The sequence below is a fragment of the Ceratotherium simum genome, chromosome 36 (genome assembly GCF_057802395.1).
Source record: "Ceratotherium simum simum isolate JZ-2026a chromosome 36, ASM5780239v1, whole genome shotgun sequence".
NCBI lineage: Eukaryota > Metazoa > Chordata > Mammalia > Perissodactyla > Rhinocerotidae > Ceratotherium > Ceratotherium simum.
Window position 1 is genome coordinate 25,917,122 of NC_141935.1, and position 26,249 is coordinate 25,943,370.

The 26,249-nt window shown below is 37.7% G+C and overlaps 1 protein-coding gene across 6 annotated transcripts in view; it reads left to right on the forward strand.

Annotated features, from left to right (window-relative positions):
- Nucleotides 1-26,249, forward strand: part of SMYD3 (SET and MYND domain containing 3) — a 736,966-nt gene that overhangs the window by 411,911 nt on the left and 298,806 nt on the right. The gene's annotated exons all lie outside the window — the stretch shown is intronic.

A 26,249-nucleotide genomic window follows, 5' to 3' on the forward strand; every position in this document is an offset into this window, starting at 1 on the left:
AAAAGATGTTTATTCCCTTATAACAAGAGTGACAGGATGGATCTGAAAATAGACACATAGATTTATAGCTTTAGTGGCAAGAATTTGGCAAGAAAGCACTTCTGGCCGAAAGCCCTATTTGCTCTGAGATACGAGAAGAGCGTTTATCTGCTGGGAATTGCAGGGTAAATGGGGAATTTGGATTTGAAGAGAGTCAGGAAAACCTGCAACAGTCATTAGAGAATGAGGAGGCTAGAATTGCAAGACAAAATTTAGGGCTTGTTGAGAGTGGTGTCCGTGAGTGTATGGTGGTGCGAGATTCTCAGTCGTGTGGTTTTCCCCTCGCTCCACTCAACAGCCTGGACAGAGGCAGGGAGAGGACAGATATCCTGAGAAGTGTTTACTCTTCAGTCATGCGATGGTACCAATATTGAGGATCTCTCTGTTTTCATTCAGCTATTATGTTTATTCTGGCAAATATGCAGAGGATTTATTCCTTTGTTAAAAACATTTAAGTCATAAATTTTCCAGAGCTTATATGATCAAGTAAGTTGGCAAAAATGATTAAAATTGACATTGTTTGCAGGATAAAAAGCACTAACTGTTAAGATAAGACGTCTTTCTAAGGAATATTGGCTAATGATCCCATCTTTGGGAGCTGAGGATAATGGTATTTGCCTGTCTGAGAAATAAGTTATAAAAGTAACTAATTTAAAATAAGATTAAGTGGAGGAAAACATTTAAAAGATGCTTAGTAAGAGTACATGCTCGGTAAATTTTTCCTTCTTCCCTTGCTTTGTTTTTCTTGATCTCTGTTTCCCTCTCATATGTTGTGAAGACGTATGAGGTATGTTATATAAAGCGTATTAGATTGTTGTGTTATTCTGTGCTGAGCAAGTGTTCCTAAGAGAGAGCTCAAAAATATTCAATTTTTCTTTTCAAATATGAGACGCTATAGGATGTATTTTGCCATTGAGGATCCTATGCATTCCCTAACCCCATTAACCTTTAGTTTTAGTTCCACATGATTTATTAGTTTTGTCTGGAGGCACCCAGAACCTCGATTCCTGGGGGTGCAGATCCCAGGCTCAGGGGCAAGAGCTGGCAAGCAGCTCTAGTAGGCTTCGCTTGGGGTCCTGATCAGAAAAAGCCTTTCAAAGCTTGTTAGAACTTGTCATTATTGCCCAAGCCAGTCATAAACTAATGCCAAGTTCAGCTCTAGAGATTGGTATATCAAGAAGACTTTTAAGTTGTGTTTAGTTATTCCGGTAAGTTGAAATCTACTTAAAAGAATATCAATGATAATGGCTCTCAGGCTATATCTATGATGTGCATATTCATATTCATATTCATTCCTTATTCCTATTTATTTATGTAAAATTAGACCTTGTGTCAACACACAGCTTAATATACTTGCCAGAACAAAATATGATTAAAAGTTGAAGCAAGTGAGAAATTTTTGGAGGCATTTTGGTTCTCTGTGTGTTGCTCCAAAGATACAAAAGTACTGGATTACCTTTGCCTTTAAAATGCATCCATACAAACTGCCTCATGTTTATAGGTAATAGCAGTAAAGAAGAAGTAAAGAGCAGTGAGCAAATGGTGCTGTTGGCACTGCTGTTGTCATGCTCTTCAGCCACAGGAAGGAAGGAGAGAAAATCCTGCCCAGTGCCTCTGTGGAAGAAAACTACATTTCCTTTGAAGAGCTTTTATAAACATTCTTGGTAGTTCTGCTGTATTTCAGTTCTGCTATATTTGAGTCTGTTATTATCCAGCTCATCACAAGATTTCCAACTCAGAGATTGATTTGATTCCCAGAGCTGGAATTTTTAAGGTATTTCATTCACTTTGTTTGTCTTGGTCATATTGTTGTCTCAGAAACTAAAGCATTTTACTGCCTTCCTCACTGTACTTTCTTTTGTCAACGTACAGTCCCCTCTTGTTGCTATTTTTGCCATTCAGCTTTGTTTCCATGGCTTTCAGATGTATGTGACAAACTGCATGATGTCCTCAAGGTGTACATCTGTTGCAAACTGACCTAAGCAAATTTATTTGTTGCCAATTATTTGGAAATATATCTGTAGCTTCCAGTAGTTAGAGAACTGCTCAGACAACAGTCACACAACCTGTTGTGTAAACTTATTGAAGCCCTTAGCTCTTTGTCCTTTTAGGTACGGTAACAAGCACCTTGCAAGGTACCATTCGCTTGAAGCAGATGCAACCGTATTTTAGCTTCAGGATTCAGCTAACCTAATGGCAGCTGTGACAAAAATACATACAGATTCCATCATGCTAGTAAATGTAGAGGGCCTTTAAGAAGGGTATATTATTGTAGAGTGTCCATATAATTTATTGTCCAAACCAGGATACTTTTGAGAACAAAACGGGGAGCTAGTAATAATTTTGCGGGATAAGTTGTGTAAACTGGAACTGTACCAGGCAAATTGGAACCTGTGGTTGTCCTAGCATTGAGCCTGCTAGATTCTCATACTGTGTTCATGCAAAGCGAAGATATCTATACACTATTTTTATCCATCCACATATATTAAACACCCATTGTTTCACCAAGGAAAAATCATTTCTGTCATCTAATATGCAAATTAACAAACCCTTTAAGGTTGATCAGAGACAAAGATATTTGAAACCTTTTCGTGGCTTCTTCTGGCTTTGTGGCATGTGATTAGAGCATGTCAGATAATAACTAACCGCTCCTGGAATAGTTCCTCGGTAGTTAACATACTTGTGATGTTAACTAATGTCATCAGGATGTGAATTGATACTCACTGAAACACATAAATCACACTGTAATTCTTCTGTATTTAAGTACTTAAAAGTTACTACAGATAATATAACAGTGCTTTTGCTGGAGGATAAAATCCAGTGTTTTTTTTTTTGGTGAGGAAGACCAGCCCTGAGCTAACATCCAATGCCAATCCTCCTCTTTTTGCTGAGGAAGACTGGCCCTGGGCTAACATCCGTGCCCATCTTTCTCTACTTTATATGGGATGCCGCCACAGCATGGCTTAATAAGCAGTGCATCATCGGTGAGCGCCCGGGATCTGAACCAGTGAACCCCAGGCTGCTGCAGCGGATCGCGTGCACCCAACCGCTTGCGCCACCGGGCTGGCCCCAAAATCTAGTGTTTTTAAAGAGAAAATGCAGCTTCTTTAGTACCTACAGGTTTAAAGCTGCATTAAGAGGAAAGCACAGGTAGATGCAGCATTTAGCAACAATTTTTACTCTTTTCTTTTATGTATTCTTCTGGGTACTCCAGTCATAAACTATTAATGTGCATCTTTAGGGGTAAAATAGTGTGTATAAAGAATACAGATAGTCACTGATAATTTGTAATTATTTACTAGATTTTTTTTAGTAAATAATTAAACAGTAGCACTATAAGATCAATAATCAGCCTGCTGAAAAATGAATAATACAATCGATTTACATTCTTTTGTTGCCACTTATAGAGCAATAACAATTTATGTTTCCTGTTTCCTGTATCCTGTATGCATCTAAGAAGAAAATATATCAAAACTTTAAGGTATCAAACTATATTTAAAAAAAATAATAATAAGAGTCTGATACAAATACAAAGTGAGCACGTCACATATTCATTTGTCTGAGTGTGGAAATCAGCAAGGTGGTAAACAAGATTCCCCCAAAATTCCAGAGATTAAGTATGTATAGACACTTACACAATGCTGGAATAAGGGTTAAGATTGGTAAATTGGTTATTGTCTCATAGGGTAATAAAACTGACATCTTTGGGGTTATCTTTCCACCACAGAAAAAATCATTTGCGTCTCTGTGGACAAAAATCTGCAAGTTAACAAGTTTCTTAATAGTCAGTAAATAGTAAGTCAAAGAAAGGGACATTATCCTAAACTATTTAATAATCCTTGGGTGGGCCTGTGAGACAGTGATCCAGTCTGACGTGGAAAGGACATGAAGTTATCCTTTTGGCTTATTTCCAAGTTTTTCATAATATTTTCTGACAAAGGTTTTTGTTTCATTTGGCTTTGGTTTATATTGAATTATATGATGCTTACACAGATACCAAATTGTGACCTTTGTATGTGTTTTGGGTTTTTTCGTTTATTTGTTTGGATCAAGGAGTGGACTCAGGACCCAGTAAGTGAGGGGCTCATAGTTTTGGCTTCTCTGAAATGTGAGCAAGACCTGCTGTGCTGTTGGTTTGGAGCTTTTATTCCGTGTGAAGGGAGCTCATCAAAAATCCAGGAGCTAGGTTTGGCCCTTAGGCCACCTTGAGACAAGTACATCTACTTTAAATTTTTTCTAGCAAAGAGAAAGATGTATTCAATTCTGAGCTGGCACACTAGCAATTAGAAGAAGCTAGGAAGAAAAGAAAATAGTCCTCTGTTTAACTGTGCTTATAGCTTGTAAGAAATTTTATCTTCTTTTGTAGCTCATATGGAGATACCTACAGGTGAAAAAAAATGCCTGCTTAAATGTGGATAAGTCTTTAAGATCTTAGATTTTAGATTTTGATGTAGAGTTTTGGATTTTGACTTTAGATTTTAAAGGTAACCACACTGTCCCAGGTGGAAATCAACTGACTTTTTCAATGGCATTTCTCCTTCATCAAAACTAAGGTCACAGGGTTAAATGTTTCACATTTCCTTTCAGTGGATTTCATTGTTTATATTTTGTACTAATCAAACAAGTTGGTCACTTATTTGCATTGATGATGAACTTCTTTCAGAGTGGTTTCATGTATGATCGACACATGCCAATTATCCTTTGGAAATATACATGCAATCCACAAATGGGCTGGTTACCATCTAAGCTTTGATTCTTTCATCCATTCAGCAGCAGTATTGACCTCCAATTAGTTGTCTGGCGTTATTCTAGATACTGGGGAGATAACAGTGAACGACACAGGAAAAAAAAAACAAGCCCTGCCCTAACAGAGTTCAAATTCCAGTCAGGGAGCTAGACAACACACAGGGTAAATGAAGTGTTGTGTGTTATGTAATGAAAGAGTACACTGAATGTGGACACTGAGGTCAAGGTATCTGAAGAGTGTCCCCCTTTGTGAGATAAAAGGAAAAGAGTCCTAGACCTTTCTCTTCACATTAGCAATAGATCTTTTTCCTTCTGGATCCCCCAGCTTTCTTAAAGCACTTTTCCTGCAAAGGTACGGGTCCCCTAGGGTATTGACTTAAGAGTTGATGACAAAAGATAAATTTAGGGATCACTGTAGTTGAGTTTTCATATGCAACACTAATATTCCAAATTGTCCTAAAGGGTCTGCAGTTAAGAATCCCCCCCACCGCCACCTTACAAATTGTATATTTTCTTACTTGATCTTCCCTGTCCTCATTCTACCTCTCTCATTCTTTTGTAATCATTTGGGCGCTAAACCGCTCTCAAGTGCGTTGTTGGAGATCACGTTCTATGACTGACAAAGGTCATTTAAAATTAATAATAACATTTATGATTTTGTACGAAATATTTATTAAATTCTGTTCTTTTCTGAGACAGATTTCATCTCTTTGCTCTATTGCTAATATCCCATAGTTTGTTTTTGGTTGTGGTTTTTGTTTGTTTTTTGCACTGGAGACCAGAATTTGCGATAAGGTTATATACACGGAGCCTCATTAATTTCCACTCGGCTCGTGTTTATTGAGCACTTCTCATATTCTCGGAACTCTGCTGCTGTCCAGAGGGATTGTGAAGACATGCAAGGCACAGTTTTTGTCTTTCCTGACTCCACAACTACTTGGAAACTCACATAAGTAGTTTTGCTTACTGACCCATATGAAACAATTAGACAACGTAACAAAGAATACAGAGGAGTCTACTTGGGAAATAGGGATGGGAAATAAATTAGGTTTTAAATTTATCACGTAATGTGAAAAAAAAAAAGTGTAGTCAAACTTCTCTTGAAAATTCCTTAAAAAGTACAAACAGTATTTTACTTCTTTGCCAGAAGGCAAAAAAATCCTTAAAATCATTCAGACATTCTTTCAACATGAATGGCCTGTTTCAGACTTGATCGCCCCCATCATCTCTTTAATGTAAAGGTTGTAGGATTCCTAGCCAAGCTCATTAATCTGTCAGTGGATATAGGATGCTATAACTCTACTCCATGTCATCTAGTTCCAAAATGTGTGGTGTACTGTGACACACCTAAGACAGAAATCGTTACTGGCCAGAGTGATGAGAGAAGGTTTCGTGGAAGGCTTTGTTTGTTTGTTGTCTGTCTTCTCCCACGAGAATATAACCTCCATGAGCACAAGACATTCTTTTTGTTCATTGGTCTATCTCTGGTACCTAGAACTATGGACATACTAGGTGCTTAGTAAATAATTATTGAATAACTGAGTAAAGGAAACCTGAAAGGCATCATTGACTCTTCTCCCTCCCTTATCTCCACAACCAGTCAGTCAATACATCATGTCAGTTTTTCCTGAGAAAATTATTTATTCTCTTTGAGTCTGTGCACTTCTCTCCATCCCTGCTGTCAACACCTTAGTTCAAGTCACCATTTTGGGTCACAGAATCAGCTTCCTAACTGATTTCCATGTTTCCAGTCTTCCTTCCTTCAGTTAAGGATCCTTCACAGCAAGCGGATTGAAAAGCTACCCTTCTTTAAACTCAACGATGATCCCATTGGCTTCTATAGGCCAAACTCCTTAGCTTGGCATAAGTGTAAAACCCTTCATGATCTGTCTCCTGCTTACTGTCTCCAGTATTTTTTACTGTGTTTCCTCACTTTGCATTCTGTGCTTCTGCCTCACTGACGTTCTCCAATCCTGCCATGTTTTCTGTCCTCAGTGTAATCTTATAACTCATGTTCCATGTCTGAATTGCCTCCCTTGCACTCTTCACTCCCATTCTTCAGGGCTATAACTTTTCTCGGAAAATTTCCCTGGACTCTCCAGTCTGGGGAAGATGCTACACTACCTTTGTGCTCCTGTGGTGTCCTGATTTTCTCTCCCTATAATTAGGGTACTTATCCCATGGTATTTAAATTGTCTGTTTACTTATCTGCCTCCTCTGGTATTTTGTTATCTCTTTGCGACTGGGAAATGTGTCTTATGAATTTTTTGTGACTCTAGAGACTAACATAGATCTGACATGTAGTGTACGTGTGCAGTAAATATTGAATGAATGAGTGAAAGACTAATTCAGTGGGACTTGAATGTGACCTTGAAAGATGGATGGACTTCACATACTCTCAAGACTAAAGTGAACCGAATAGAGAGAGCAAGAGAGCATCCTAGTTGCAGGGTAGAGGGGAACCAGCTAAGAAGGAGTTCATTTTGTTGTTGTTAGAAATGAACTATGACTGTCTCAGGAAACCCTGAGAATTGAGCGCATCTGGGTCCTGTGTGGTATTTGAGTCATTAAGTCACTTCATTCCTTTTTTTCTTATCTTCTAAGAGTGAAATTTGGATAACAATAATCCACTAAGGAGTGTTTCGGGGAAAAAAGATTTGAATCGCTCAGATAAAAGTTGCTCAGATGTTTTACAGTAAGAAAACTTGCAGCATCTCAAACTTTAAAAAACAGTGTGTGAGGGCCGGCCTGGTGGCGCAAGCGGTTAAGTGCACATGCTCCGCTGCAGCGGCCTGGGGTTCGCCAGTTCAGATCCTAGGCGCGCACCGACGCACCGCTTGTCAAGCCATGCTGTGGCGGCGTCCCCTATAAAGTAGAGGAATATGGGCACGGATGTTAGCCCAGGGCCAGTCTTCCTCAGCAAAAAGAGGAGGATTGGCAGATGTTACCTCAGGGCCGATCCTCCTCTCACACACACAAAAAAGTGTGTGTGTATGTTTCTGTGTGTATCTCTTGCTTGTTTTATGGAAGTCGCTTTAAAAGAAGCTGCTGAGATGTACTTTTATTGAACATTGGCAATAACAGATTTTTATTTGAACTAATTTTTAAACTTTAAAGAGGGAAGATATTCGTTTTTGTTTTCATTTGACAAACCATTATTTTCTTTTTTAAAATGAGAGTATTACCAGAACAGGAAAGGAACACTAGGGAATTTGCAAAAGAGGTTCTGCATTAATTTTTGCCACACAAAAAATCTCTTTCTTTCCTCAGGTTAGTGGCATTATTTTGCACTATTTTATGACCTTTTACTAGATGATAGATATTCTGATTACAGCAAAAATTGCATCCACTAGTCTCTCCTTTCTTTCCTCTTTATTGTTTTTGATTATTTATTCTTCTTTGTATGTATCATATGTAGACTTTGTATGTATCATATGTAGACTAGAGGGCTTGAATTTGGTAAGGCTGTCCCAGTCTTGGCATGTTTCTAGACAGAGCCAAAGTGCAGACTGTTCTCCACACTGCTGCTTTGGAGGTTAGTCGTCTCTACACGTTGAGCTCCACACTAGACTACAGTCTTCTTGAGGTGGGACTTTGTGGGATGCACTTTCGTACTTCTACTTATTAGCACAGTTTTTGGCAAATAATAGATTCTCAAAAAATATTTCTTGGTAAATGATGAAGCATGTTAGTCCACAATTTAAAAAAATCTTCAGTGAACCCCACTGCCTATCAAATTAGGTTCAAACTCTTTAGCTTGGCATCAAGACCCAGAATTACATATCCAGCATTTTCTCTTAGAGCTTTCACCTATGTCACCTGTATGCTCCAGCCATGCTGGGCTACCCGCCTTTCCCTCAAATGCGCTACACTTCCCTAGTATCCTATTTCTACTTTAGGTTTCCCGCCCCCATCTCACTCACTCTTCAAGGACCAAGTCCTCCTTATTCTCCCAACTGGAAAAAATATTTTCTCCTTTCTGCTTTCATATGACAGTCAGCCTTGTTTTATTTCTATCTGTGTATATAGCTTACATATTTTAATTAAGTCTTAGAGAATAAGGGCTATCTCGTTCATCTTTATATCCGTCTATATCTGCCAAGTAATAGTCTCTTAATAAATACTGTGTGACAATAAATACATTCAATAAATGGAGACTCACAGTGAAGCAAAGCATTTTTTCTGCTTTTATCTCAACTGAAGGGAAGACAATTGAATAATTTATCTAGCTTGACCATGGCAAAAATTACCGGATGCTAGTGGAAGCAGTTCAAATTAATGAGCCAAAAAGGGCAAGTGACTGATATGTGTTTGACTTATTTTTTAATATTTTGGCCAACACTATTAATGTTCTTAAATTATTAGTTTGTATACTAGTTAATCAACCATACAGTAAAGTCTAAGATTTTGAACTTTTTTTTTTAAACCCAGAAGAGTTGCATTGAACCAAATTTGATTCTGCCCTGAATAAAATGGGATATAGTAGAAAGACACTGAAACCTAACTTAGCATTTCTCTGCCTTGGGTATTTCCATTCACAACACATTTCAATGTGGGTGAAGGGGTGGATAACATTGAAGAATCATTGCTTGGCTGAATGTGTAGGAAATGGTCTTAGCTCTGTTGTTTCTTCTCTTCAGCTTTTTCTTTGCTCAGTGGGAATTGTGAATGGAATAGACAGCAGAACTAGAGATGGATTTGTTATTTTGCCTTTTGGTATTGTTTCTATGGTTTCATTCTTCTTTTTGTCTGTGTGTGTGTGTGAGGAAGATCAGCCCTGAGCTAACATCCATGCTAATCCTCCTCTTTTTGCTGAGGAAGACCGGCTCTGAGCTAACATCTATTGCCAATCCTCCTCCCTTTTTTTCCCCCAAAGCCCCAGTAGATAGTTGTATGTCATAGTTGCACATCCTTCTAGTTGCTGTATGTGGGACATGGCCTCAGCATGGCCGGAGAAGCGGTGCATTGGTGCGCCCGGGATCCGAACCCAGGCCGCCAGTAGCGGAGCGCGTGCACTTAACTGCTAAGCCACGGGGCCGGCCCTCATTCTTCTTTAATTGAATGAAAAGTAGAAAACGAAAACATTTTAATGGACTTAGTTGTGTCTATGTTTAAATCTGCTGAGTGGTATCTCATACCACTTCCTATGCAAATGAACATATTGGCAAGGAGTAGATGAAATAATTGCTGGCTGAGATTTTATAATAGCATTTCCAAAAGATTTTCCATGAAAAACTAATCCTCTGTTATGGTATCAAGGTAAAGGGTTTGGGAAATGCTGTATTCTGTAGCCCCTGTCCCAATCCACATTTGCATATTAAAGGATGAGAAGCTCTGCTCTAAAGAAATGTGTTTAACTGTGTTTATCTCAATGTTTATGAACTTATACGATGGCAGGACACTTTTTTCAGATAGCACTTATGTCTTTGTCAGCTTGGACTACTCTAACAAATTACCCTAGACAAGTGGCGTAAACAACAGTCATTTATTTCTCACAATTTTGGAGGCTGAGAAGTCCAAAATCTAGATACTGGCAGGTTTGGTATCTGGTGAGGGCCCCCTTCCTGGGTTGCAGACAGCTGCCATCTTGCTATATCCTCACAGGAGGAGAAAGAGATCATTTCTTTCATGTGTCTTCTTATAATGTCACTAATTCCATTCGTGAAGGCTCCACCCTTGTGATCTAATCACCTCCCAAAGGCCCCACCTCTTAACACCATCACATTGGGAATTAGAGTTTCTTTTAACATAGGAATTTTGGGGGGACACAAATATTTAGTCCATAGCAACTTATTTTGAGAAATGCTACTTAATTTTACTGTGTTTATTATAAAAGTTTAGGTCTGCCATTTTACTATTTATTTTCTCTTTGTCCAGTCTGTTTTTTGTTCTCCTGTTCCTTCTTTTTTACCTTCTTTGGGTTAATTGAAAAAAAAGGTTTTTAATTAGATATTATCTTTTGGCTCTTTGGCTATACTTCTTTGTATTCCTTTTTCATAGTTTCTCTAGGGATTATAATACCTGTACTTAAATTTTCACAGTCTGCTTAGGGTTAATATTTTACCATTTCATGTAAAATGTAGAATGCACCCCCTGATTTATAATATATGTATTGTATTTGCATACTTTAAAAACCTCACAATATTTTTTTTACTTTTTTTGTATTTTTATATCTTTTGTATTTTACTTTTTAAAAATTTTGTTTTAATAGTCATATGTATTTTGAAGAAAAGCAGAGGGGAAAAATGTCTTTTATTTTTATCCACACATTTACCATTTCCAAGGCTCTTCATTCTTTCATGAAATTCCAGGTTTCCATCTGGTATCATTTTCCTTCAGCTTGAAGAAGTTCTTTTAGTACTTCTTGTAGTGCAGGTCTGCTGGCAATGAATTCTCTTAGTTTTCTTTTATATGAAAATGTCTCTATTTTGTTTTCATTCTTGAAGAATATCTTCTAGATATAGAATTCCAGCTTGACATTTTTTTTTCCCTCTCAGCACATGTTTTAGTTTTCTCTTCTTGCTATACCAAATTACCACCACATTAGTGGCATAAAACAATATAAATTTTTATCTTATAGTTCTGGAAGTCAGAAGTCCAAAATTGATCTCAGCAGGCTAAATTCAAGGTGCCAGCAGGCCTATGTTCCTTCCAGAGGTTTTAGGGGAGAATCTGTTTCCTTGCTTCTCCAGTTTCTAGAGGCTGCCTGCGTTTCTTGACTCATCGCCCCATTGTCAAAGCCAGGAATGTTAGACAGCGTCTTCATCATTGCCATTACTCTTATTCTTTCTTTTCTGCCTCCCACTTCCACTTAGGTGAACCCTTTTGATAATACTGGGACCAGCTGGATAATCCAGGATAATCTCCCCATCTCAAGGTCAGCTGACTAGCACCCTTAATTTTACCAGCAACCTTAATTCCCCTTTGCTATACAACTTAGTCACTGATTCTAGGTTCTTGGACATCTTTGGGAGGCCATTTTTCACCTACTGCAGCTCTTTAAAGATATTGTTCCAATTTTAGCCTCCATGGTTCTGAGAACTCAAAATGATTTTTATCAGTGTTTCCCTGTGTGTATATAATATGGTGTTTTTCTCTGGCTGCTTTCAAGATTTTCTCATTATCTTTGTTTTTCACCAGATTGAGTATGAAACCTATATGTGATCATCTTTGTATTTATCTTACTTGTGTTTGTGAACTTCTTGAATATGTATTTTTATGTCTTTTGTCAAATTTAGGAAAATTTTGGTCATTATGTTTTCAAGTAATTTTTTTCTGCCCTATTCCCTTTCTCTCTTTTTATTCTTTCTGTGACACTCCAATTACAGATATGTTAGAACTTTTGATATTTTTTCACAAGTCCCCGAGGCTTTAAAATTTTTTTCAGTCTTTTTCTCTCTGTTCTTTATTTTATTTTATTTAAAAAAATTTTTTTGCTGAGGAAGATTCGACCTGAGTTAACATCTGTTCCCAGTCTTCCTCTATTTTTTGTACGTGGGTTGCTGCCACAGCATGGCTGCCCACAAGTGAGTGTAGGTCCATGCCCAGGAACTGAACCTGGTCTGCCAAAGCAGAGCACACCAAACTTAACCACTAGGCCATGGGCCCGGCCCCTCTCTCTTCTTTAGATTGGACGATTTCACTGACTTTTTCCTGTTATTTCCAATCTGCTGTTAAGCCATCCAATGAGTTTTTTTTATTATAGATATTGCAGTTTTTAGTTTTAGCATTTCCATTTGTTTCTTTTTGTTTTTTGTTAACTCTCTGGTAATATTTCCTATTTGTTCATTTATTACAAGCATATTTTCCTTTCCTTCCTTGGGCATAGTTATGAAAGCTGACTACAAACATCCTTATCCAGTTATTGCAACATCTGCATCATCTTGGGTTGGTCTCTATTGATTGCATTATTTTTTTCTTGAAAATGGATCACCTTTTCTTCTTTCTTTATATGTCTAGTAATTTTGGATTTTATCTTGAATATTTTAAATACGTTATAGGATTCTGGATTCTGTTATATTCCTCTGAAGAGTATTGATTTGTTTGTTTTAGCAAGCTATTAACTTGGCTGAACTTATGCTCCAACCTATTTTACCTTGTGAAAGGCTAACAACTGAAATTTCCTTTCAGTTCTTTTAGCCTTAGCTGGGCTGCGTGGCATCTGCCTGATGCATGTGGATTTCAGGGATCAGCCAGAGATTCAGGCAGAGTTTATGCACTAAATTTAGTGTTTCCCCTCTTTGGCTCTCATTGGGGTTTTTCTTCTCACTTTCTGCTGTTTCTTCAAGCCAGAAAGCTGCAAGATTCTATCCAACTTTTAGTTGCCCCAGCTGACACAGACCTCCTTCAGCCAAAAAGCCTTAAAAACAAGATACTCGCCTACTGTTGTTTATTTATTTCAAGTGTTGGCTCCCCTCCAGTTTCTGCCTGCTTTTCATCACTCTCCAGCACCTTCCAATAGTAGTTTTTTAATTTTATCCGGCATTTATAGTTGTTATATGTGGGAGGTTGGTATGATAGGAGCTATTTCACCATTATCAGAAGCCATATTATAACTTTAATAACCATTGCTTCTAGTATATGTTTACAACTTTTTTGGCAAGCTGATAAAAAAGGAAAACTTTTTTTTTCTTTTCTTGTTTTTATTTGCAACAGGTGTTTTACTCAGAATTAGCGTGACTCGCAGAAGTATCAAAGTAAATGCTTGGGAGCTACAGACCACTTCTTAATTTAGTGTGAGATGCTATCTAGATATCCCTCTGGTGTTAATGAGATAGGCCATAATCAGTTTGCCAATAATTGCACATGATTTATTCTTGGGAAATGTACCTGAGACATGGATCTCACAGGGTTGAACATGAATGGACTCATGTGCTTTAGGAACTTCTACGGCATCTAGCATGGTACTTTCCTAGTACCTCTATGTGCTAGACTTCTTCAGTACTCAGCAGTCACTACTTGTGATTAGTTACAGTGGGTTATAAATAATTTGAAATTTTTAAATTAATTGTTAATTGCAAAAATAATATATAAACAATCACTTAATTAAAAAAAAATCATTCCATACAAAGTTAAAATCCCCTTTAATCATTGTCCTCAAACCCTACTTCCTTTCCTCCCACCTGTCTGGCCCACCTTCTCAGAGGTAACTATTGTTAGCATTTTGGCATATGACCTTCAAGATTATACACACACCCCATAAGAAAAATAGAGAATTGTTTTATGTTGTTTTGGTAAGTAGCGTCATGTTGTATATATGTCTGTAACACCCTATTTTTACTTACTAATGTGTCTTAGGTAGCTTTCCATGTTTACTTCATAGAGACTTACTGCATTTGATATTCTGTCCCCCAGAGTTTCTATAGATGAGAGTTAATTTATCCTATTGTAATCTCCTTAGGAAACCCTTCAACTAGTATTCTTAATTGAACCAGTAAAACCTCATTGTTTTGGAGCCTACTTACTTGAAATTTGTGATAATTAGGCTAAGAATAGAATTAAAATTTATGGTTGCCAATTAATGACTTAAAAGAATATTTTTTTCCAGCTAAAAGATAAATAGTGTTTAAACACTCGTTTAAAATGTACCAATTACATGTAAATTTTTATCTGTTTCATTATCTAACAAAGTATAGCTTGTTATGCTTACTTTATGCATTTGAAAGCAATGAAAGGTACATGCCATTAAACTAATTCCACAATTAGATTTGTCATTAATTAGGGTTCTGCTTTTGTGAAACACTATCATTATCTTCCCATTTTATCCCACCACTTGACTTGGTTCTGTTTTGCTTTCTGGTTAGAGTTCGGACAGATCCCTGGGTAAGGACTTTAATTCTTGGTAAAGAGTACCTTGGAGGTGATCCCTGGGTACTTAGGAGAAGGGAGTACAGGGACTTTCTCTTCTGGTGCTCTAGTAGCCTGAAGCTTTTTGTCACTTTAGATGTCATTTTCAAAAGATAAAATGGGAGTGGATAAAGGGTGTGTCAGAGAACTAATAACTTAAAGGCAATTATTTTGAAATGGATGCATTTATAAAGTCTCTTACAGATTGCTACAGAAATACCCAGATGTATTTCTGGCTAAACACCAAGAAGGTATAATTAGAACTGATCGATATTAGATACTACTTTCTCTTTCTCCTCCTTTGAGAATTAAACTCACTTGTGGCATCTTTTCCCACCTTGCACAAAAGTAAGGTGAATGTTATCAGTATCAGTCCAGCCCTCAGGATGCAGGGAGAAGTGAAGGGAAGAGGACCTGAGAGACATGCTGTCGCCTTGGATTTAAGAATTGCCAGCTCCCACCTTGCTAATTTTCTGTGCCTCTTTGGTTGTCTTTGTGACTCTCGAAGTCCCCATTACCTCTCAGCCTTAAAAATAGATGAGGAAGGGAAGGGCAAGCATTCCTGAAAGCATAGGTCCTCCCTCTGAGCACAGATTCAGGCATAAGAAGTGACCACAACATCCATGGACATGCTTCATTGAGGGAAAGGGAGGCGGTGTTTGATGCCCTACTCCTCACAACTGAGGTTGCACATAGTGCGGATGTAGGGGGATGTTGGTGTCTGAGGCAGTACCACAGCCCACTGCCTACCTAAGCCTCCCTGGGAAGAATTAGGCAGTTTCTGTCCAACGCTAACTCCAAGTGGAATTCAGCCTTAGCAGGTGGCTGGAGTAGTGAGAGAATACTGCTGCCTGCGCTTCAGGAATGAGCCTGCAGAGAGTGTTGCATGCTTGTTCATAAGAAGCAAGAAAGAAGTTCCTACAGGCTTCTGGGGTTCGATACAGATGAGTTTGAAAGCAGCATGATGAAAAATTTGAGGCATTATCTTTTGGGATTAAAAATGCTACCTTTCTCTTTAGTATTGGCTTTGTTTTTTAATTGTGTTTGTTTGGCTTATTAACATTAAAATAATTACGAAAAATAATAAATGGGTTTAGGAACTTGTCTTATTTTTAATTTCTGGCAGCATTTTTGTCCTGAAATGCTTTGCATGGTTTATTTGCAAAAACAAATACAGTGCATCATTGTAGGTTAGCAGATTAACATCTGCAGATAGATCTGCTTTCAAGGTTTTTATCTAATTTAGGAGCATAATTATGATGACAGTATTCTTTGGTTTTATGTGAAATGTGTTGGATATTAATGTTGAGTTCTACTCTTTAACTCCCTTCTTCCCACATTTTATGTTTTGGATATCATGTCTAACCTCTTTTTTGTGTATTTGTATCCGCTACCCTCTTATCATGGAAATAGATAATTTTTCCTATTTGTGGTCTTCTCTTTCCCCCTTAAAAAAGCCCCTTTAGCATTTCTTGTAGGACTGGTTTCTTGGTGACAAACTCCTTTAATTCTTGCTTGTCTGGGAAGCTCTTCATCTCTCCTTCCATTCTGAATGATAACCTTGCCGGTTAGATGTTCTTGGCTGTAGGTTTTTTCCTTTTAGCACTTCGTGCCACTCTCTTCTAGCCTGTAAAGTTTCTGCTGAGAAGTCAGCTGATAGCCTTATGGGGTTTCGTTTGTATGTAACGTAATGTTGAGTTGAAAGTATCTGGCATGAAGCTTTCCTTACACAGAAGAAAATTTTCATATCTCTAGCAAATTCTCTTAGTTTGTTTTCTTTTATTACAAATTTAAAAATTTTGATTTAGACTTTTCTGTTTCAAAATTTCCTTTTCATGGCAGAACAAGATGAGGCAGCTACAATGTCATGGTTAAGAACACAAGGTCCATAGCCAGAATGATTAGCTGTGTGATTTTGGGCAAGTTACTTATCATCTCTGTGCCTCAGTTGCAGTATCTAAAAATGGAGGTATCAATTCAAATGGTCCCCTACGTAGTTGGTTGCCACCATTTTATTTTCAGGTGAGAGCTACCTTGTTTCCTGTTCAAACAGATCCTAGTCAGTGATTCTTCTTCCCATGTTGGTTTTGGTGGTTTTATTTTGAAAGGGAGATCATCTTTTCATTTGCTTTTTATTTAGGCAGAGGCAGTGGGAGCAACCATTCATGTAAGACATTGGCCCTTTTCCTGCTGGTGCTATGGGTGGTAATTCTGGATGGATGACTTTGCAAAAATTGTGCCTGCAAAACTAGCTCCCTACCAAGAGCCATTTATACTCTTTCCATATGAAGGAGATTCTTTGATTTGTTACTAATAAGAGTGGTATTTATTATTGTGGTTATTAGTGTAACAGTAACAGATACTTGTGTAGTTCATTACTTTTGATATATACTTATGTGCATTATTACACTTTTGGTAGAGATGGGGACTCGGTGGTTTGGAATCTGATTGGCTGAAGGATACTCATGTAGCAAGTTGCTGATACACTGGGCTCTGTGTCTTACGCTCTCGTTCTTCCTCAGCCTTTCAACTGCCTTCCCCATCGTTGCATTGATCAGCACAGACATATTAAGTGTAAGCATTTAGTTTTGTTTTATTATTACGTTTGATTTTTATTTTTCAATTGTTTGTCCCGTCAGAAGAGATTTTGTTATAAAGAAGAGAACTATAAAACATAGATTTGAAGGAAGCAAATTGTTCCCCTTTAATAAAGACAAAGTGACATGAGAGCTTTTTACCACTTGGGTGTTCTTTTTTTGCTGACTTGTAGTTTTACTATCCAATGTCTAGACTTAATAGCCTGGATTTAAACACAAGACATAGAAACAAAATCATCTGGAACTGATTTTTTTCACACTAAACACATCTTTCTGATCCTGGTTTCCAGGAGGCTACTTCCTTCAACCACACCTCCAGATGAAAATCACTTAATTAATCAAGAAAGATTTAACTGTCCTCAATGGGTTTTCTAAACAGTCACCCATGTTGGATTCACTTATGTTGAGAGTTGACTACTAGGCAGTTGCAAACCACAAATTCATTCTCATAGACCCTCTGCACAGTCTCTTGTTCCCCCCACATGAAGTCTTGCTAAGGACCATCTCCTCCTCATCTAGCAGCACCAGCTCAGTTGGCACTGGAGTGTGTGGCCTTTATAACTGTTTGCGGTTTTCCTGCCACATGGTGCTGACTGAGCTAGACCTCTCCTTGGCATGGTGCACGTACAGTAACATGCATCTAAAAGCTCCAGTTTCTCTTCCTGGCTGCTCTTATGCATATGCTTTTCATTCAAACAAAATAATAAGGTAGATTTAAATCAAGTTATTTATAAAATTACTTGTCTAATGAAAATAACGTTGCTTGCTAGATTCATGTCCAGGAGCAATTTGTCCTTAGTTATGGTATTAAGCTCTACTTTTCTTGGAGAGCCCCAAGGCTCTGAGCCATGGGAGGACATTAAGTGAATGGAGGATATCTATTATTTGTACCAGGAGCCACAAGTCTGCAGAGCAACATTAAGATTTAGAATTTGAAGAAAGTTTGCAAATCCTGACACACCAGGTGATAAAACCCAGATGTTCTCCCCAACCCACACCTTTCCCTCCCCATCTCCCTGCACTGACTGGATTTTTCACTTTTAGTCCAGGAGATAGGGGAGGAGAAGAATGGTAGAGGGCGTGTAAGTGGTAGAGGAATGGGGTGAGGGCATGCTTGGCTTACTTGCCAATCAGATAGTTCCAGCTCAAAATAGTGTGCTAATTAAGAACAAAATTGCACTCGCACATTGGCTGTCTGGTATGTAGAGAAATATGGAGATATGTAAAAACAGTGCTGTACTGGAACTTAGTGTATTTCAGCCCTGATGATAAGGTTGAGCTTATTTTATCACTGATGCTAACCGTGATCTTCGAGACATACACAGTCCCCTTTATTCTTCTAGCTCTGTCTTAATTGAACTATACTGTCTTCAGTGGCTGTTATAATAGTGATCTCAAAAGGGCTCTACCAGCTCTTATTCACCAGAACTTTTACTTTTATTGACTCGCTCTCTCCAAAAGTTTACTAATTCGAGGAAATATTATTCCTACTAAAATAAAGTATTAAATTCTGCCATCTCTCCTCCCATCACAGACTTTAATTATAAAACCACTATCATACTGGATAGCAAACCTTAAATATTTTAACGTTTTTCCCAGCAGGGAGACAGCAGCTCATAAAGCAACATGCAATTATGCTAAATGATTTATTTGTCTCTGAACCAGGAAGCCATGCATCAGTGCTTTAAGATGATAGTTTGCCCTTCCTACCCTAAGGGAGCTAATGAATTAGCATAAATACCTGTGAGTAGGTTAAGTACACACATCATGACAGATAACAAAATAAGGAAACTTTATTAAACAATTAACAAGGATTTTAAAACACTAATCTATCAAATGTTCTAGAAAATATTTGCTTGGCAATTTAGCTCAAATTTTATTGAGTAGTTTAAACAGCACTGTCTTCTTTTTCCTTTAAGTTATGGTTCATTGTCAAATTCATTCATCAAATAGTTTCAATCTGATCATACTTTTTTAAAAGTTGTGATAATTTTGGACATAAATTGGCTAAAATGCCTTTTCCTTGTTTGTAAAAAATGATTTGAAGAAAAAAATAATGTAAAAAATACTGAAAGACTGCTTCTTAACCTACATGGCAGAACAGTTTTCAGATGCTTTTGTGAAAGATGACTTGAGTGGAGCCATATTAAAATAGAGCTGGAGCAGCCATGTGAGAGGAATTGCCTTGCGTGTCTTGCTTTATCTTCCAAACTGGACCAGACCACTAGCATTCCAAGAAGTCAGTGAGGACAAGAATATCCTGTTTATAAGGACTGATGAAACTGCACTTTGCTGGTGACCGAATCGCTAACCAGTCAATGAAGCACAAGTCACAAGTCTAGCCTTTTGCCTGATGACCAGATCTCAAGCCAGTGTGTGAAGTACAAACCTAGCCTTACCTCATTGAGCACCAATGAACTCTCCCTTAGTACAACTTACTTCCTCCCTTTTTCTCGTAAAACCCTGAGCTCCTGTCCTGCAACCCAGATACTATTTGGGTTTCTACCTGAATCTGTGCTCCGTGAATTCCAATTCTTTGATCCCCAAAAATGCTTTGTCTCTTAAACTGTTTCTGTTTTTGTAGGTTGACATTTTCTAAAGTGCCTTGTTTATATCCAAATTGTTGAGAAGTGCATTACAAATATATTAATTCATTAAAATTAAACCTCCTGGGATGTCCACTGAGCCACCTTTGATTAGGCCAGTTTGAATTACTGTTTTTGTACTTGAGATAAATTAAACTGAATTGCTTTAAAAACTCAAATCTGTAATTCAGAAAGAGTTTTCATCCATTAATTCAAATTAGTAAGATTTAGTGTTAAATTTAAACATTTATATGGTGACAAGCTTTGAATCTTCTTCAGGGTTTTTTCCAACTCTGCGTGTACCGTCCTCCCTCTTTGTTCCCTTCTCTTTGTAGTTATTTGTCAGGAATGTTATAAAGCAAATGAAAATTGTCTCCTGTCTGGGAGTTATAAAACAAAAGCAGATATAAAAGAGAAAGAAATAAAATCAAAACTTGGAAAAAAATGTCTGATGTCAGCAATGATATTCTTGTAATAATGAAAAAAATGGGAAATGGAACAGAATGAGTTTGCTCGTTAAGTAGGCAGTAAGTTCCTTGAGGGCAAGAACTGCACCTTAATTACATTGAATTCGGTTCAACACCTAGCACAGTGTTTTACTTATGCTGTTGTCAAGGAATGTTTGTCAAAAGGGGGTGGGCAGGGAATTAACAGGGCTTTGAGAACATTCTCACATTTGAGGTGCTAATAATTCCTGGTGTGAATTTTGTGATAACAGTGTTTTAGTGTTTAATATTAATTTGATTTTTCTGGCTGGTTTTGAACTTGAGTTACATTTAGAGGTGATGAAACAAATTAAGAAGATTGCGTGTTTATACACAGGAGGATCTGAGGAGGGTTTTCTAATAGTGCACTTTTAAATATTCTCGCTTTATAAATCCAGGATTACAGAGTAGATACATTTTGGGGTGTTTACTCCCTTCACTCCAAAATTACTTCATTGATTTACCATAGCATTTCTTTAAATAGTGAGCAGCTCAAGTAAATTTAAATTTTGATTCTGTTTATACAACTCATTTTACACATAGCTTTTATATTGACTGAATAAAACAAAGTGCACATATGGACTCACTTCTTTGAGCTTTGTTCCTAAATCCTGTGAGGAAAACATGGGCACACCTGTGCATGTCTTTTGTTAGACTAATTTAATTGCATGAAGTTGAGCTGAAGGACTAGAAGGAAAATATTTCCTTTTTTGTAAGCCGTGCTTTATGGTACTTTGGATTCACCCAGGAATGAGTTGCTGAGAAACATTGAGGGGTCACCTTTCTAGAGAAAAATGGGATAGTGTTTTTATGTCTCTGGGCCTGTATACATGTTTATTTATATTCTGCCTTGTTCCAGAAAGAACTTAAAAAAAAAAGATAAAAAAAGTATAAGTGAAGTAATCAGGATAAGAGGTTAAGGAAAATAAGTAGACATCAGACTTGGGATTAGTATATAAATTGCATACTGTGAGGACCTACACGGTCACAAGAGGTAGACGACACATTTGGCTGTTAGCTTTTGAACAAAGCCACTGCACATTGGATAACATGAATCATGCAACGCTCTCAGTGTCTGTGCCAGAACTAAGTTTAGTCCTCTCCCACAGGCTGAGAGATAAAGCTGACCTCAGGAGAACCCTGCTAAAATCGTGACATTCAGTCAGTCAACAAATATTTATTGAACCGGAACAATCTGTCATTTACCATGCTGGATACTGGGGATGTACAGACCATACCCCCTTAAGCAGTACATAGTTAGTGTGTGGGGATAAACCAATAAAATAGACTGGGAAATTGCACTGCAATGTAATAAATTCCATGGAGGGGAGTAAACTCAAGGTATCGTGACAGTTAATCCAGACTGGGAGAGGGAGCACATCTGGGGAGGGTTTCTGGGGGAGTTGAAGCCTCAACTAAATTCTAAAGGGTGTGTACTTCTGAACTCTGGCTAAAGTAGGAAGCATTCCAGGTCGAGAAGGCGAGTAGCCCATACAAAGTGACAAAGGCAAGGAAGCGTGATGCCTTCTGAGCGTTGTATGTGACAACGCAGTGTGACTGGAACAGGGAGCACGAAAGGGAGAAGGTGCTGAGAAATGAGCCTGAGAGACAGTGGGCACGTGAGAAAAGGCTCTGCTAGCGCTGTGCTCAGGAGATGGAGGGCAACGGGGTTAAGACATTACAGTGTTCATCAAGGGAAGAGCCTGTGCAGAATGGAGGGGAGCAAAGGCAGGGAGCCTAGATGGGAGTTACTGCAGTGATTCAAGTAAGAGATGATAGAGGCCTGGACTAACATAGTGAAAGGATGCAGAGAACGGGATAGATGCGAGTTATTAAGGAGCAAAATTGACGGGTTTGGCCTTCAATAGAAGAGGGGCAGTAAGGAAGAAGTAGGAACAGAGATCACTCTTTAGTTTTTGGCATTGTCACTGTGCAAAAGAGAGTTAACGTAGCAGGCCTGGACTGCTGTCCTTCAAAAGGCCTGCTTGCAAGGGTGGTCCTTGGCCGACATCTGAGAACTTAGATTTTGGGAGGGTTTTCCCCATGTCTAATAAGAGTGGCTCACCTGTGCCTAAACTGTTTGTACAAACCCTGTGTTTTATGCTGAACACCCGCTGTCCTTCTGGGAGTCTGAGTTAGACAGAGGCTGCCTGTGTGACTAGCCCTCAATGAAAACCCTGGGCACTGAGTCTCTACAAGCTTCTCTGGTTGACAGCATTTCACACATGTATCATAACTCCTTGCTGGAGGAATTAAGCACCCTTGAAAACCTTGCACTTGATTGGTTTCCCCTAGGCTTCACTCCATGCGCCCTTTCTCTTTGCTGATTTCAGTTGGTATCCTTTCACTGTAATCAGTCATAGCCTTGGGTATGACTGTATGCTGAGTCTTGAGTCCTTCTTGTGAATCACTGAAACTGAGGATGTTGTTTGGTTCCTCCTGACACAGTTATCTCTTGATATAGTGGTACCTCTCACAGAGATAAAGAATGCATAGGAGTAGCAGGTTCGGGGATGGGAGTGGTGATAAGTTCTATTGTAAGTTTTCCAATTTAATTCTCGTATTGCTTTATTAGAGTTATTTTGAGCCAGCATTTAGTTATTGACTGTGTTGCCTATTTCAAAATTAATTTACCAGGAAAATCTAATTTTTTCCAACATACCTTCATTCATTAATTCATTTATGTTGGAAATTTGTTGGAAATATTTGTTGGAAACCTTATTGAATGTTTGGAACTGGTTAGACATTTTATAGGCCATAATGATGCTTAGGAATGTGGATCTGGTGTTCAAAGAGGTCATCATTTCACTGGGAAGATAACACATTTGCCTTTGAAAAATAAAATAGCATTCATTTCAGAAATGAAATGTCAAAATATTTCAATATGTATTTTTGTCATTGAGAAAAACAATATCCTAAGTGTCCCTCTGTTAGTTAATGGTCAAGAAGACTAGTATATGAAATTGGGAAAATTGTACTTAATTCAAAATGGACATACCACATATGAGGTTCATCATCACTTGGGCCATCTTTCTCCTTTTCTTATGTCACAGCATATTTAAAACTAAGACTCAGAGCCTTTTCACTGGTCTAGGAATTGTGTAGTGGTAGTCAATTTTGAGAGGTGCCCTAAATTCACAACGTTTTCAGGCTACTCCTGATGGATATTTTTTCTTGAAGAGAGGTCAGGTCACCCTTAGATGGTGGACTGAAAGGATCCCTAACTCAGTGACTGACCTCTTTATTGTTTCAGGGAAATATTCTTCAGATGTTTTTTTTCACTTCGGAACAATGAATGGTGATGGTCTTTATGTTACCACTAAGTCAGTGATGTGAAACACATGTGGATGAACTGAGTCTTCCCTGATAATAATTCAGTCTTTGGTTTAAAGTGTCTGAGCAGCACCACCCCTTTCTTAGGCAGTGCACATCTTTGTAACAGAGCCAGTCTGTCAAGTCAGTTCTCATTTCATTACAAATGGATTAACAAGTAATATTTAAACCACTATTTCCAAATTTTTATTTGTTTCGTTGGTTTTTTGTATTTTACTAAATTTAACATTTTTTAATCCCTTTTTTGGCCTTGATGTGGATTACCACACATTTGGTTCTAAAAGAGCATGAATTAGCACATTGTTTCCGGTTGCTGTGTATTTGCTTAAACACTCATATGGTACCCAACTCCCCACTTATATATCTTGTTGCAACTCTCTGTCCCTGTTATTTTACCGTTAAGCATTTGAAAGAGTTTAAGACATTTATTTCTAATGAGGGTAGGTATCTGAATAAAATCAGGATTATGTTAAAAATGAAAAAGAAGGAATGGATGCCAAGTAGGCAATCAGTAATGTACACTATGCCAATTGGTATTCCCAGTAGCAGTGTCTAAGTCTGACCACCTCCTCAGGCTTCTGATTGCCTGGCTTGGCAAAGTAATAAGAAAATAAAGTGGGTCCTAGATGTCTTTTTTGGTGAGAACTGGGTTATTTTGGAGCTCAGATCTAGGACTCATTCTGCAAATAGAAACAGCAACTAAAAATTCATTACAATCGACATGTCAGATATATGGTGTCTAAAAAACTTTCTTTTTTTAAAAAAGAAAAAGCAATATAGCTAGTGATTTCTGGAGTAGCTCTATTTGTTAGCACTGCCAAATTTGCAATGATAACTTAAGTACTCTGTACTGTCTTCTCTGTTTTAACTTAAATGCCTTCTGTTCCAACATAAATGGATTTTGCTTAACCAATATTGGTAGTAATTAGGCTCTTACAAGTTTAATCTGGCTTCTGCAAGCAAGAAACACATTTCTTCTTCATTAGTTCTCCTAATTGAGTTCCAGAAAAGGAAATATTATTATGCCACAGAATAATTGTCTTATTTGCCTTTTTCCTGTAGCTTCTTGTAAAAGTTTAAGACCTTTTAAAAGGAGAGGAACAATTTTTGTTTTTAAATTCACCTATCACTCAGCCTCAAGTCTAAAATTACTTCTTATAACTTCTGAGAGACATTGCTTTTAGTTTTGGTTCTCAAGACGGTGCAACATTCTGATATGGCAAAGATTGGCTTGATATACCTGCTGATAAAATATTAGTAAAAAGATACTAATGCCAGTGGAGTAGCAGGAGATAAAACACCTCCAGTTGGTCAAAGAACTGTTCAGTTTTAAGAAAAATGAATTTACTTCTAATTTAAAATTTCTTCTATTATTATAGGATAGTTACAATCATTTTAATTTGAATAGTTCTTTATTTTTTCTGCTAAGTGATTGTCTTTTATTTTCCGACTCTGCTGGTTTGAAAAACCTAGGACAGTGTGCCACCTAAATTGTATGTAACATCGTAGTCAAAGGGTCTGTTGCTTTCCTTGTTTACTTTTACCACTAAGTGAATTTGGAGTCCATTAGAGATGTGGAGTTGAGTTGGCAAATGGGCACCTTTGTTAACTGTAAGAAACATTATCTGTACCTTATTTTTATTACACTAAAAGTCCTTTTCTATAATATGATTTTGAAAATTTCCAACAATTTTTTATTATTTCCTCAATAAAAATTATTTTGCTTTTGAGAGCTGCTGCAATTTAAGTTCTGAGGAACAGCAAAATGTTTTTATATGGCCCTTCAGACTGCCAGCTGTTATAGCTGGCTATAAAAAGATTTCCTCAAGCTTCCTCATTCTGACTTTTCATAAGTAATCTTCCAAGATTTTGAGAAAGAGTAAAATTTTTATTTCTCTAGAAAGAGAAAGGCAGGGAAAAGACTCAATTCTGCCAGAAAGAAATGAATCGTTTATTCTTTTGTAAGATAATGTACTACTTTATGTTACTGACTGAGGTTCACTTCTATCATTCATAGTTTCTGTTATACGTTATTAATGTAAAAACTCTTTTTGAAGATTGTAGTGCTTAGGAGGGAGACCGGGAGGGAGGAAGGAAGGAAGGAAGGAAGAAAATAAGGAAAAAAAACCACTAATGAATCCAAACCACTACTTAAGAAGCCACCTTTTCCTTTTTCCTTTTTGCAGGTGGGGTTTATAGAAGAAGAAGGCGGCTAATATTTATTGAGAATTTATTGCCCCAACATTATATTAGGTGTGTCACGTCCATTATTTTATTTATTCATCACAAAAGCCCTTTGAAGTAGATATTATTATAATCTCCATTTTGCAGTTGAGAAAATTGAGGCAAGAAGAGATCACATCAGGTCACAGCACCAGGATCGGGACCTGGGAAGTGTGACTCTGGGCCTTGCGCTCTTAACCTCTGTGTTCAACTGTTGAGCTAAGTAAGGAGAAATTGCAAAAGGCAAAAGTTTTGAACTCCTTACCTGAGGTCCTTAAATGGTTTCCACACATTTTCTTTTGATTGATAATGCACGATTGTCATAGCTTTGCATTTTATTGCTTCCCCTCCTGTATGTAGGATCCTGCTCATGCATCATTTCCCCTCCTGTATGT